Genomic DNA, 14384 nt, shown 5'->3' on the forward strand with positions numbered 1-14384 from the left:
TCTAACAGAGCAACCACTTTTAGGATTGCTAACAACTGTGGGTGCCATTGAAGCTCTTTCCATCCACTTTCACTTCCCTGTCTGCCATTCAAACAAATCTCTCCTAACTCATGTGGAAAAGCTTTCCTGGTCAAAAGACCAACAGATTTGACTTGATTTTTCATACTTTCAGGTTCAGTGTCCCACTTCCCTTCTTTTTTAAACACCCTTTCTCTCCCTTCCTCAAGATTCTTGCATGCCATTTCCTGATTCCTTTGGGGGTGGGAATTTACAGTGGTCAGTTTAGGTCCTTGAAAACTATTAATTATTTCTTTTGTTTGGTCTCTTTGTCACTACATCACAAGCATATTGCTAGAGCAGTGTTTCCCAACCGGTGTTCCGCGGCACACTAGTGTGCCGTGAGACACCGGCTGGTGTGCCGTGGGAGGGAGGCGGGCGAGAGGCGGCGGCGAGAGGCGGCAGGGAGGATCCGCGTCGAGCCGGGGCGGCTCCGCGGTGGTCGTGCCGAGCGGCGGGGCAGCGCGCGCAAAAGGGAGGAGCGCGAGACAGCGGAGGAGGAGGAGGCCGGCATGTCCGGGCAGCAGCAGCAACAGCAGCAGCAGCAACTCCCGGCGACGGCTCCTCCTCCGCCCGCTATCGCAGCCGCCGCCGCCTCAGCTGCCGCCGCCGCCTCAGCTGCCCTCGCTCTGCTGCCTCCTCCCACCCCAGCAAGGGGGAGGGAAAAAACTTTCATTTTTGTGCGTCCCTCCCGGCGTGACGCTGCGCGCTGACGTCACGGGGGCGGGGCTTTAATGGTGGTGTGCCGCGAGATTTTTTTCTGGTAAGCAGGTGTGCCGTTGCCCAAAAACGTTTGGGAAACACTGTGCTAGAGTGTAATTGCATCTCAACACATAAAGAGGCATCACTGCTGCTGCTGCTGCTGCTGCTGCTGCTGTGTCTGTTGCCTTTCAGTAAGTACAGTAAAACAATCTGATTGACAATTATACTAATTAATGTCTATGTTTTCATTTGGGACCTTAAAAACCAATTCTGCCTTTGAACTTTCTTGAATCTGAGATGACAACATTCTGGTATGTTTTAAACATGTGAAGGGAAAGTGCAATTTCCAGTGACTTGTGTGATGATCTTCTTTTCTCCTTGCCATAATACTGCATTAGCCTGTAGCAAAGCATTGCTTAAAAATTTATGGGAGCAAAATCCGCCTGACTTGAAGGATACTTCCCTATTAATCTCACTTAGAGTCTAATCTTAATACTCAGAACTGGTAATCTGTAGGAGAAACAACTAAACAGCTGTCAGATCACCATGGAAGAACAATATTCATGCTATATTTCACATGTATTTTGAATATCGCCATGTTATCTCTTTTTTTGGGGGGGGGAATCTCCTTTAGCCCAATGAAAGCTGCTACTCACAGTACTGCTTCATATACACTGATCCAAATTCATACGTTGTACGCGACAACATATATTTTCTCATGTGTCGTATGAGTTAGGCATTGAGCACTTTCAAGCGGGAAAAGAGACCAAGGCTGTAGCCCAAATATACTTAAATACTAAAAGTGACTTTCCTCTGAGCAATCATACTTGGGGTTGTGATGCAAGAAATTTTATTAACAGTATCGTCCTACGCATACCCACCCCCAAAAAGGTCAATCCTATTGAGTCCAATAAGTGAGCATAGGATTGCAGCCTAAATGCATAACTTAAATATTTCCCCCTTTTTTAGGCTAATAGACATGTGAAGGTCCTGTCTATGCATTAAGACGTGCTTTGGAGAGTTTTCTCATAAGCTTGCCAGTAAGTTAGGCAAGTATGAGAAACAGGGCCTTTTCTGGCAATTGCCCCCACCCCACCCCCCGTTATGGAACTCCACTTCCAAGTGAACACAACATAACCCGCCCACTCCCACACACACACAGGCCTTTAAATGTGCCCTGAAACTCATTTGCTTTAGGCAACCAACTTTTATTAAAGGTTTTCAGTGCTGCGGGGTTCTGAACTGTTTTAATTCTGTTGTTGTATGGACGCAGGTGGCGCTGTGGGTTAAACCACAGAGCCTAGGACTTGCTGATCAGAAGGTCGGCGGTTTGAATCCCCACGACGGGGTGAGCTCCCGTTGCTCGGTCCTGGCTCCTGCCCACCTAGCAGTTCAAAAGCACATCAAAGTGCAAGTAGATAAATAGGTATCGCTCCGGCGGGAAAGTAAACGGCGTTTCCGTGCGCTGCTCTGGTTCGCCAGAAGTGGCTTAGTCATGCTGGCCACATGACGCGGAAGCTGTACGCCGGCTCCCTCGGCCAATAAAGCAAGATGAGCGCCACAACCCCAGAGTTGGCCATGACTAGACCTAATGGTCAGGGGTCCCTTTACCTTTACCTTTGTGGTATCTGGTTCTATGACTTTGTTGCGTTGAAGCTTCTGCTTTATAGCTGTTTACGTGGCCTGATGTTCTTCCTTTTGTAAGCCATCTTGTCAGGGCTGTGTGCCCTAAGAGGCAGCCTAAAGATATTTTAAAACAAATCTGAAACCCACTGCACCTATTAGAAAAAAAGAATGCAGTTGCATTCATACAAGAAAAAGAGAAAAAGAGAGAGAGAGAGAGAGAGAGAGAGAGAGAGAGAGAGAGAGCATGGACCTCTCTGTGGGAAACAGCCCTTAGTTCACAGAGGTTGTTGTTTTTTTAAGTAAAGGTTACATAAGATTTTTTTTTAATGTGGAAGCATTATTGTTGAAAAAGTCAGCTGTTCTAGCTCTAGCTCTTTACTGGTGGGACATGATTTTTCTTCCTCATGGCATTACTTTCCTGATAGCCAAGATCTAATAAAGAGCACCTTTTAAAGGGTCCCATACACAGCTCACATTGTTCCCATCAATTGAATGACTTAAAGGCGGAAAAAACCTTTGAGGCTCACTGGAGGCACTTTGCGGATCCCTCTGTTTTATGGCACAACCTTAGACACAATAGTGTAAAAAGGTCAAGACATCATGTAGGCTTTTGCATTAGACAGCAGAACACTAATTAGTTTTAGAGACAATGGCTTCTTGTGTATGTATTCTAATATTTTGATGGTTAAGTTTTGCTTAAAAATGAAGTTTTTTAACAAAACAGACAAAGCGTCTTCTATTCACTTGCCATTGTTGTCCTTCCTACATGATACTTTCAAAGCCCTGTCACAGATTTTTCTGTTAGCTTTAGTGTTAAGTAACTTTTATCTTCCCTTTAGTTACAAGTCGGTTTCATTTCGAAAGTAAAACGAACTCAGAGGTTGGAACTTGGCTGGCTTGCTGGTCTATTGATACACTTGGTTAGAAGCAGTGCAAATAGTTTTGCCAGTATTTCTTTTAAAAGTCGAGATTTTCACTTACAGGCCAGGGTCACAATCAACACAGAGTTGATATTAATGGGCTTAAGTCCTTTAAACTCTCTACTAGATTATGGCACCAACGTTGCATTCTGATTCCAAATCTGAGAATTTTATTTTGCAGGCCAAATATATTTGGTGCTGTTCAAATGTGTGAAAGTACTAATTAGCAGGGTAAGGAAAGTTATAGATGCTGTTCCTTGTCTCTTATTATACATTATGTACAAAACATATCTAATTTAATGACAAAACTCCCACTGACTATGTAATGCATCTAAATTAGACCCTAGTGGCAATGCTGGTTACAGAGAAAGAACACGTATGTATTATGGAGCTTACTTCACTATCAGATTTTTCATGGAATTCCACACATGACAGTAATGAGCCTCTAAGGCAGAGCTTTCCAAACTGTTTGTGTGTCGGCTGCAGTGTGTAGTTGTGTTGTGCAAATGCTCCCCCCGCTCCTTTCCCAGGGCTGGAAAGGGGTTAGTTTAACCTCCAGTTTGCTACTAAAACTGAATTACTGTGTCGCAAAATGATGCACGTCTAAAAAGTGTGTCACCAACATGCAAAGTTTGGAAAGCTCTGCTCCAATGGGAAAGAGTTCTAGTATAAAGCTGCCATGAGCAGAAAAGGCCTAACCCACATACCAGCCAATCTGACTTCAGAGAGAGAGAAAATTCAGAGAAGGGTATGAGGGAATTTGCTCAGGACAGTGGTTCTCTTTTTCCTCCCTCTGGGCCACACCTTCGGGGAGGGGGGGATGCTTGCACTACCTTGAATCTTTTATTGATAAGAAATAAATTGGAAAAGAAAAAAAAAAACTCCCAGCAGTGCTTGATTTTGAAAGGAAATCTATCCATATTCTGCAGATGGTTTTTTTATTATTATTTTGATACTATACTACACTGAAAGGCTTAAATATTTCTTTGATTGTCCACCACACTTGCCATCCTCTCCTGCCACACCAGTGTGTTGTGCCACACCCTTTAAAAACCACTGGCTTACAAAAGCTGGTTACCCCAAGCTTCTTCCTGGGTGTGTATAAGAGGGACTTGATACGACAACCCAACATATTTAGTGCCTAAACATGTACAGTCATACCTGGGTTGCGAACACTGCGAGTTGCGCGTTTTTGGGTTGTGGACTGTGCCGAACTCGGAAGTACCGGAATGGGTTACTTCCAGGTTTTGGGACTCATGCATGCGCAGAAGCGTGAATCGCGTCACGCACGTGCGCAGACGTGGCGCTGCGGGTTGGAAACGCTGCGGGTTGCGAACGTGCCTCCCACACGGATCATGTATGCAACCCGAGGTATGACTGTATTGGACACCTAAAGAATGACATTCATTCAGCAGTCACCTGCCGTGACGTACCACAAATTCCACTCCAGGTGTATCACAGTTGCTGAATTGTCCCTCATTCTAAAATGCACAATCTACATTCTTCCTGAAAATACAACTAGAATAAAAGTTTCTGCCTTCGTAGAGTTCCGTGTATGAGTTTCCTTTCTGAAGAAAAGGAATACTTTCTGGTGGGTGAGGTTGTCTTCTCTGCCCCTGCACACGGCTGTATCCAGATGCAAAGAGGCCAGTTTCTATTTGCATATTGCCCTTGCAACTGGGGCAAAGGGGCATAGACTTCTCAGGGTCAACAGAGTAACACTCCAGCTGGCCTTACGTATTCCAGGCCTGCTGCTACTGAGTAATATCCTTTCTGGGAATGTCTTCCTGCATTACTGCAGGTGTCAAGGAACAGAACTGAGAGACCGCTGAATGCATCTCACATGTTATGCTCCTTTATATATTTGCTTATCTAACTACACTTGGAAATTGCTTCTTTCTCCTTCTCCAGTTTACAAGTTTCTGTTTGTTTGTATCCATTGTGTATTTTAGAGAGCAATACAGCAGATCATTTCATTTGTAAAGAATGTGGTTACCAGTGCATCACAATGCGCTGTGCGTCTTGTTAGCTAACTCGATATTTTTAATTACTTGCCTTTATTATTGGTGAGACAAAATGTAGAGTCAAGTTTCGAGTAATACCTTTTATTGGACTAAAGCTGGAATATTGACAGTCAAGCTTTAGGGATATAGAAAACTTGCCTGCAGGTCAGAATGGGATTGACTCTGAAAAATGGATTCCTATATCTAGAAACCTCATTTGTCAATACTCTACATTTAGTCCAATAATAGTAGTCTTTCAAACTTGGCTCTGAAATCTGTCTATAAAGAAAATATTTGAGCTTCCAATAAATACATGCTTATGACTTGGTTTGGTTGCCTAATTTGTTATGGATCATCTCATATTTTAAACTCACCTTAACACTACATGCTATTAGTGTGCCAGAGTCAACAATTATATCTGATTAGACAGCTAAATTGGTCCAATGACAGGGCCCTCTGTTTGTGGAACAGTGTCACAAAAAATCCAAATTATGTTTTTGTCATTTTATACAATGGTAAGACATAAAGAACCATTTAGATTAAATGTTATTATAGTTTCTGAATCTCATCTATTTCAATCTAAGAGAACCCTGAAATGCATGAAGAACGAGGAAAATCCTCGTTGTTTTCTTCTGATACTGTAGAACCACGGATCTGTTTTAGAATGGGAAGTCATTTGTAACTCAACACATTACTGTGGCAAAATGTGGACTCTTGGGTGCATCTGAAGATGCCAAACAAAAGCACAATTGACCAAAAACCAGGAGCAATTCATGAGATGAAGGGGTTGTTTGGATGAATTCAGAACTGCATCTTTTCCACTCCACTTCAGCTTGTTCCCAAAGATTATGTACCGGTAGTTGCTTCATCGTTTCCTCAGGGCCCTCGACTAATCCAGGACTGTCCACATTTCCTGACAGGTTTCTAATGTATGGAACTGCAAAACACTGGAGAGAGTTCAAAGCATCACATCTTAAGAGGGGCGCTTGTTTCCCACAGCAGTCCAGCACTAGAGTCCAAGGCATCCTGAACAAGGTGGTTCTGCCCCACATGGCCCCTGCCTAGAGTTTTGGCCCCACCCTTCTCCTTCCCAAGAGCCCTTGCCAGAAACAATATCATCATCCAACATGATGCATTAGGACAGGTGTTAATATTGTGCCCTCCATGTTGTGGACTACAACTCACAGAGGTAACAAGATGCGCAATGGCATTATATATGCAGTATCAAATAATAAAATAAAAGGTACAAATAAATTATTATTATTATTATTATTATTATTATTATTATTATTATTATTATTATCAGCACTAAAAACAGATTTGGTTCAATAAGGAAGCCTTCTGATTATGTGTTTCTTATCTAAAGGCCTAATCTAGGCTGGATGGACAAATAAATTAACCTTGTAATGCAGCTTCCTTTGTCACACTTCCTTGTGAATACGTTTCTTTGAATTCAGTGACACTTACACCTGAGGAAACTTACCAGGACCATGCTGCTAAAGAAGGAATGGCTGACAATTTTGCACTAAAGCCTTCTCCAGTTTAAACTGCCACGGATGGTGATGAATATACTTGTGATTTGCCTTTTGACATTAGCATTTTCATATGACTAAATAAAGCCACCAAACACAATAGGCCTACTTAATGGAGAGATGATTTGCACATACATTTTTAAATGAAATGCAACGGCACTTCGTGAGTCAGTCCTTAGTAGGCACAAAATTTAGAATAACTCTGTTTATCTGTGCAAACTTTCCTTAGCCTGTTGCAACTCCAAATGTCTTTACTGTTACACATGGGTGTTGGGTTGAATATCCCAAGTAAAAGTTGACAAAGACTTATTTTTCCTCCTGCCTACAAAGGACTCCAAATCTTTATTATTCAGCACAGCTGCCTAGAATAGGCAACACTGGTCCTTTTGTCCAGTGATTCAAACTGAGTGGGAGTGAATACCATTAACCCTTAAAACATAATTATCTTATTCTTTTGATTTCACTGCACTCTATTAAGATGGGTTGTGGCCATATTTGGAACATATCCGGCTCAGTCTAGAAGGACACAGGAATAATAGGTATCATTCAGATCAGAATTAGCCATATTCTTGCAAATAGCGGGATGTCAAGCAGTAGGGAAAACACTTAAAATGTTGTGTTTGGGGACTGTGACAAAGAGCTTTTTTCAATGTGTTGAGGCATTTTTATTGCCTGACTCATGTCTGGAGGTCTCCGCTCTCCAGAATTCTTTTACTTTTGTATTTCTTTTCTTTATTTCTGTCTTTGACAATGACATGCTAATAGCCCCAGGCCTTCAAGTGCATATAGCTGTTCTTTGTTTTCTGCTGCAGAGAACATGGCAGACTTTTAGGTGCTGGGTTGTTCTTGTTGTTTTTAATTGTTATGCCAGTTAAGGGGACTTCATAGACTCATATAATTGTAGTGTTGGAAGGGACCTGAGGGTCATCTAGTCCAACCCCCTGAAGTGCAGGAATCTCCACTTAAGCATCCATGACAGGTGGCCATCCAACCTCTGCTTAAAAACCTCCAAGGGAGGATAGTCCACCACCTCTCATGGGCGTCCATTCCACTGTCAAACAACTCTTACTCTCACAAAGTTCTTCCTGGTGTTTAGTCAGAATCTTCTTCCAGAGGCTCCTTGATGGGCTTAGGTTACAGCAGGCTAGATTTTCAACTGAACATTGGGAGAAATGTCTTTTTTAAAAAACATAATTTTTATTAGGTTTTTCTGTATTTCATCATAATTCCATACACATATTTACAACTTATATTATTTGCTCATATTGAGCCTTGACTTCCTTCCGTCTTTCTTTCTGGCATCCCTATAGCATTTGACATATCTATCACATTCTCATAGTCACTTCTTTATCATTAAAAAAAATCACATTCTTATTTGTAAATCAACATCATAATTCCTCATTACAAAACATATCACATTAATGCTACAAACGTTTTCATGTAGATACAATTTTCTTTCAGATAATAAATAAATTTGCTCCAGTCCTTTTGATATTTTTCTTCGGGTTGATTCCTGATTCTCCCCGTCAGCTTCACCAATTCCATAAATTCTACCATCTTGGTTCTCCAATCTTCCAATGTAGGGAGTTCCTGCTGTTTCCACCTTTGCGCCAAGAGAATTCTCACTGCTGTTGTGGCATACATAAATAAATTTATATCTTTTTTATTAGGAGAAATGTCTTGACAATCATAGCCATTCTACAAAGTGAATGTAACTGAGAATGGGTTTTAACAAAGGCTAAGTTCCTTACATCCATTGACTTCTGTGGGTCTTCTCTGAGTGCAACTAACCCTGTGTAGCTGTAGATAAAGAAATGAGTCCGGTTGTGGTTGAGAACCAATTTGAATAAAGGTCTTTCTAGTCCAAGTCCAGCACCCTGGGTACTTGATTGTACTGTCAATGGTCCAAGAGAATAGCAAACCCAAAGGAAAAGTTGCAAGAAGCAGAGGAAAGGATCCTTGCCACTACTTCTGAAGGACTATGAACATATCCTCCTTTTAGGTTCAGGCAAGCCACACTATCAAAGAGCCATTGTCTGGTATTAACTGCTCTGCCTGCAACAGAAGCCACAGCAGAAGCTCATCTAGACTCCAGATGAAGGGTCTAATTGTGTGACAATAAGAGTGAGACTCTTGGTACAAAACTAGAATCTTTCAGAAAGGCTAAATTGGATCTGACCATCATCTTGTACTTGCAGGATGAAGCTGGCAGGAGTGATTAAGCAAAGGGGAGGTGAGGAATGGCTAAGCATTCCTGCAGGGAAGGAGATCGTCCTGGTGGCTTTCTCTCCCAAACATGTGGATAGAGCACCTGCTGAAAAGTGACTAAAAGTGTGCAAAGAAACACTCAGGGATATTGGGGAGAGTGTGCAAATGGTGAATCAAGACACCATCAGAGGGAAGAGGGAAGGAAAGCAAATATATGACAGCAGGCTGTACACAATCAAACTAGTGCATTAGTATTCCAGTATCTCTTTCACAATAAGGCAGCTAACAGTAAAAAGAACAGCTGCCTGGAACTTTTCTATTTCACATTTTATTCCTTGGAATTCACAACACAATGTTGCCAACAGCATACTCTAATCCTTTCTTGACTAGTCATCCAACATGCGCCCAACTATTTCACCATCTGATAAATGAGTGCATGACACAAAGGAAAATGCTACTGTAAAAGAGGACGAGTCTGGGAAAGGACAGGGACTGGTCAGCAGAGAAAGGCTCAACTTGTGTTACTGTACCACTGTGGAAACTTTAAGAAATTATCAGTGAAAAATACAAACAGAAACATTTTGTGAAAAGCATATTCTATTCTTGGTCACCCAAGTATCTGAGAATAGTTCTTGAGATAGTTCTTTCTCAGTGGCAGCCCTCACAGCCGATCTCCTGAACACCCAGTCCTGTTGAGAGCTGCACTGGCTATTTGAGAGGGCCTGTGATTGTTAACAGAACAAGTCTACTCAAAGTAAGTAAGATGGAGCTATCTCCTATGTAAATAGGTATTGTAGATGCCACATATTGTTTAATCTATCATGGAAGTGAACATTCATTTGATTGATTGATTGATTGATTGATTGATTACTTTATGAATGTGGTGGAGGATGTTCTCCCATCACCAGTGTTCAAGTAAGAGTCAGCTACCAGTCTGGAATACCACCTTGCCCTTTGCCTCAAGCCAGCCGTGCTTTTGAGTCAACTCTGCTCTTAGTTTACCTTAATTTGAGGTGTGCTCAGACTTGACAATACAGTGTACTGTAGTTCCATTACCATACCCATGATAACCAGATAAATTTCATCAATTTTGAGTGTCCGGGGGAGGGGGAGGAATCAGTGTTAACCAGGTTTGTTGGCCTCCTCCATAGCCATAATACTCAAGTGGCATTTAAGGGATACAGGAGCTTAAGCCCAATAACATATTTCATCAATATACCCACATACTGTGAAGAGCCAACATGCAGGTGAATGAAAAGAGAAAACAAAAAGTAACAGAAATTAATGTCAAATTTTAAAAGAGGCAATTCCTAGCTTAAAGGTCAGTGGTAGAAGAATTAATCTTATATGGAAAGTGGCTTTCCCATTAGTGAGATAGCTCTGTGATACCCCAGGACTATAGGATTGCTCAAAACATCACTAGTAATAAGGTTAATGCTAGCCGGTACTACTTTAACATATCAAGAGTTATATGGGAGTAATGGTCAGAGAGCAAAAGGCAGTTAACTGGAATATGCAGAAGATGATTCTACCTTGCAGCAAGGAATATTAATGGTAATGGAGCCATATCTGGCAGAAAGGAGAGCAGGTGAATATAAAGGGATATTGGAAAGCAGTTCCCTTCCAGACAAATGGCCAGAAGTGCATACAAAACACCAACCATGTGAAAACCTCTCCAAGTTACTTTCCCCAGCCTCATTAGGTCTATTCTCGCTTGTGTGCAGCAGTTTGTCTCATGGATTGGGCCATTTTTATCCATGCCACCATAAGTCTCTCAAAGGCATGGCTTGCATTGACACTGCCCAGTCCAAAGCTTGCTGGACACAGCTGTAGATTAGGGACCAGGGTATCTGCCTTGCATGCAGAAGGTCTCAGCTTCCATCACTGGCATCTCCAGGTGTAGAGCTGGGAGAGGCTCCTGCCTGAAACCCTAAAGAGCTGCTGCCATTCAGTTTGGACCATATTGAGTTAGATGGGCTGACTCAGCTCCTATATTCCTGTATTACACAGGATTCAATGGTAACCAAATATTGTGCACCGCACTCAGAAAGTTAGGATATGAAATTGTGCAAATTAGAGTAACTGAAAATTTCATTCATAAAACCACTCCTAAAATAGGAAACTACCACTGCTACAGTCCAATGCTACTGAAGGGATATCTCTAACATCGGGCCATAACATGGGTTGGTCACTTGGTCTTGGGTACCAAATCTTCAGGAGACCCCCAACCTGACATCTGCTGAAAACCAGTGGAAATGCCCCAGTCCCAGGTTGGGTTGGGAAAGAGGACATTTTCTGATCATGTGCAAGTTAAGTTTGAGAGAACAGATAGGGAGCTCCTGGGAGCAGGGTGCAAGAGACTAGGCATTAAACCCAGAATTTGCTCTGAATCAAAATGTCCAAAAGAAAAACCACAGTCTGAAATGGAGATATTTGGTACACTTCCATGAATACTTCATTATGACAAAATTGGCTCTGATTAGACTATGGGCCTTTTTAATCACTGGATTTTATAGCCTCTTTGTTATACCAAAGGTGAGAGAGAGAGTGCAAGGAAGTTGAGCTAAAAAGTACCGTAGATATTGCCAGCACAACCACCAGGTGGTTGGGAAGTATATGACATATGGACAGCTCAGAAGAAGTTCAGATGGCAAAAGGAATGATTGAGTGGATGCCAGCAGGAAAGAGGCCACATGAAAGACCAAATCCAAGAAATTGGGTCTATGTAGCCAAAGCTCTAGGTGACAAAGTTAGAGCAATGTGATAAATGAATTAGTTCTCAAAGCATCAATGATGATGGATGATGGATAGGGCCAGTGGGATTAGTAGCCAGGAGTGCTGAAAAGCTTTGGAAGTAAAATCCAGCAAAAAAAACCCCACACCCTTCTCTTTTTAATCTTATTTTATTTATTTTTTCATATGGAGAAAATAGAGTACAACTAAATATGTTGTACTCTTGGTCAAAGCAACGTCTGAGGGGCAGAATGGACCTTTGTAGCAGGAAACTACAAAGGTTTAACTTCCTACAAAAAGTTGCTGGGCACCCATTTTTTTATATCCTTCTTTCATTTCTAAATAAACTTTCCCATGTGTGCTGTCTCATTGTCTCAAAAGTGGCCCCATTTGCAGTGCGGATACTAAACAAATCTGTCTGGAAGGAGGGTCATAGTTCTCCTTTCCCTCTGTTGACCAGTACCTAAAGCTGACTTTCTTAAGTAGCGTTTAACATGAACATCTAGACCTGAAATGAAGAGAGAAGTGCATAACTTCAGCGACTTACTGCACGAAGCAACTGTATGCAGATATTCCCTACAAACCCTCTCAGGCAGTGATGGCCAAACTCAGCCCTCCAGCTGTTTTGGGACTACAATTCCCATCATCCCTGACCACTAGTCCTGTTAGCTAGGGATGATGGGAGTTGTAGTCCGAAAACAGCTGGAGGGCCGTCACTGCTCTCAGGTGTTAAGATCAGTAGAAGAGGCCTTCTTGGTAGTTCCACTGCCCTCAGAAGTTTGTGGGAGGCAGAAGAGGGCATTCTCTGTGGCAGCTCTTAAACTGTGGCACTCCCTCCCAACAGAGGTGGGACTGACACCTTAGTTATACAGTTTCCCTCATAGGTTGAAGATAAACCTCTTTATCCTGGAGACAGACAGACAGACAGACATATGGACCCACCCTATTCTTGTGACTATAATTTGTTTCAAACTGTTGTTGTTTTTAATATTGGATTTTTGCATTGCTGTAACCTGCCTTATGGTGAAGGGTGGTTAATAAATCAAAATCATCATCATCATCATCTTTGAAAGAACAGGTGACTGCCTTGCTTAAAGGGACCACCCAGTTTGACATTTTGCCTACCGATGTCCAGCCAAATCCCTGTGGACATTCACAAGAGAACAAGAATGATGACCACCCCTGTCATCTGACGCCTATATTTTTCTATTTATTTTGAATTCATGCACCATCTATTCCACATCACTTGCTCTCAAAGCGATCCTCCACATGGGCCTGCCCATAAGGCCCACCAGGCTGGCAGACCTCAGTGGCGGCAGAGGACGTATGGTGCATCCGACGAGGCAGATCTTGTTTCTGATCTTACGTGCTGTTGTTAGCCACATTCACATGTTCAAATAAAAACACACCCCAGTACACGAAGAACACAAACCCTCCATTCTTAGTTTCACATGCAAGTGTTCATTGCGTGATATTTTCCCTCATGTAATACTTTTATTTAGGTCAACTAGAGCCTATTGTAAAGGATGAAGGAATCAGATCTTCACTGAAATGTTGTCATTGGGCTAAATTGAAGATTTGCAAAGTGGGGGAAATGAACAATAGATGTAAATTGGCCAAAATAAAATAAAAAATCAGCCATTCAAGCTTTCTTCCATTCAGCCCCCTTTTATTTCAGTGTAGATCAGGGGGGGGGGTGGCCAGCGGATTTTACCCATGAAGCATAAACATGGAGCCAACCGCTGTTGATACAAATAAACAGCTCTCCAGGCTACAGGCAAATGCTTCCATATCTTTGTTCTTCCTTTGTGTTCTTCCAGTGGTCCAAACAGCCAAAGCTCGATTTCATTAAATCTGACACTGTGCTTGCCCTCCTGCATAATATAACATTTCCACATTTAAACGCACCTTCAGTACAGCTCATTAAATTTGCACTTGAGATATCATTGGCGAAGCAAAGAAATTCCCTCTTGCGCCATATACAGGAGAAGGGACAGATGTTAACCAAACACTAATATTGGGCTTTATGTCTTGCAAATGTTCACAGATTTATAAACAAATTAGCAAATGGATGAGGAGGTAAGGGATTGAACTGGGACGCACTTAAACATGCTGGGAAGGCAGATTCAAGAAGCCGCCGATGTGTCCCAAAGCGCAGTAATGTAAAAAGCCATTTGGCGTGAACCGCAGAAAAGCATCCAAGATTAACTTTAGGCACCTGGCCTGTTATCCTCCGCCTGAGCCTTTGCAGGCAGCGGGATGGGTCTGTGCACCAAGGCTTTCCACCCATCAAATGGTTAATACGTAAAGTTACCCATCCAAGGAGGAGAAAATGAAGGTCCTCACTTTGATGGACAACAGCTCAGAGATCCCTGATGTCCCAAAATATTAGGTTTCTCTTCTAATAATGTTGGAAATATTGCCTACTGTCATGATTAATCTTAGCAGCAGCACAGGCTGATTGCAGGCGACGCGGTCACAGCGCAGTGGCTATGTTAGTTTCCACACACCGTCAAATCTGCTACACATGCAGGGGTGAAGGGGAGAGAACTGTGATACCAGGCTTCCCTGTGGCTAATAGATTGTGACATGAGAGAAGGAAA

This window comes from Podarcis bocagei (genome assembly GCF_964188305.1).
Source record: "Podarcis bocagei genome assembly, chromosome: 5".
Lineage (NCBI taxonomy): Eukaryota > Metazoa > Chordata > Lepidosauria > Squamata > Lacertidae > Podarcis > Podarcis bocagei.